Source organism: Bemisia tabaci, chromosome 3 (genome assembly GCF_918797505.1).
Source record: "Bemisia tabaci chromosome 3, PGI_BMITA_v3".
Taxonomy (NCBI): Eukaryota; Metazoa; Arthropoda; class Insecta; order Hemiptera; family Aleyrodidae; genus Bemisia; species Bemisia tabaci.
In genome coordinates this window covers 49,114,075-49,115,276 of record NC_092795.1, presented here as the reverse complement: position 1 = coordinate 49,115,276, position 1,202 = coordinate 49,114,075, and the positions used below count along the sequence as shown (strand labels likewise).

The 1,202-nt window shown below is 41.8% G+C and overlaps 1 protein-coding gene across 1 annotated transcript in view; it reads left to right on the top strand.

The window, feature by feature from the left end:
• Positions 1–1,202, top strand: part of Polr3C (RNA polymerase III subunit C) — a 316,833-nt gene that overhangs the window by 291,848 nt on the left and 23,783 nt on the right. The window lies entirely within an intron of this gene.

Here is a 1,202-nt window from a genome sequence, read left to right as displayed (position 1 = left end):
TACTAACCGGAAGAAAATTGCACCCACTGGAAAAAAAGAACTACGGGCTAAAGGGACCGCGTTAAACAGAAAGGAACCAAGCCACATCAGCTATTGCCAAATTTAATCGGGCAATTTAATTTTTTTCATAAAAACGGTTGTGCGGATTTTTGTGTAAATTTCAGTGAATTTTCTCCATAATACAAAGCAAATTCCTTAAAATTTTCAGAGGAATCTGCACAGACGTTCTCCCGTAAAAAATGAGATTTCCCTGTTAAATTTGGCAATATCTGATGTGGCTTGGTTCCCTTCTGTTTGACGCGATCCAAATAGACATACCGTCCGTTCCGGGCTCAGAGACTGAGAGTTCCGGGTGCTGGAGCCGTAGCTTCGACTGCGCCGGATGTTATACCTAAAACGTTCGGCATCTGAGCCCGGAACGCGGACGGTATGTTTGAGTAGCCCTGCGAAGAACTACAATTCGATAGCTAAATTCTGAAAACACGTGTCTCCATTGCGATGTTTCAAAATGTCCGCTCCTATTTTATGCTTTTCGACTTTTCGAGGAAAGCCAATCCAACTTAGTTGCTTGAAATTCAAACAGAGCACTGTTGCAATCATTTGACACGAAAAAGACGACAAAATTTTGAGACCCTCCTAAGATGCCGGCCGAGCAAAATGGCAAAAAACCCCCGTTTTGAGAGGTTTGTCGCGGTTTTTGTTTGTAAACTTGTCTGGTAGTCTGTGTTCTAGCGAAATTTGACACCAGAAAGACAAATTTGATTTTTGGTCGTCAAAATTAATAGACCCTTCAAGATGGCGGCGGATCAAAATGGCGGCAAATCCCGTACTGAAGGATAATTCTGCTACCAGGAGGCTCGTATTTTAGGATTATTTGACACGAAAAAGACAACTTGGACATCGAGCTGTCACAATTTCGAAGCCGTTCAACGCAATGAACACAACTACGCATGAAATGCAATAGACTGAAAAACATATCAGACACAATAAACGCAATTACACAATGAACTCTAATACGCATGAACCGCAATAAACGGAAACACACATACAACACAAATACGCATACAAAGCAAAAACGCACACAGCGCAAAAACGCGCGCAACGCGAATGCGTATGAAACTCAAAAATGCATAAGTCGCATAACAAGCAATTAACGCAAATACGTAGTGAGCGCAAAAAAAGCGATTACGCATGAAACGCAA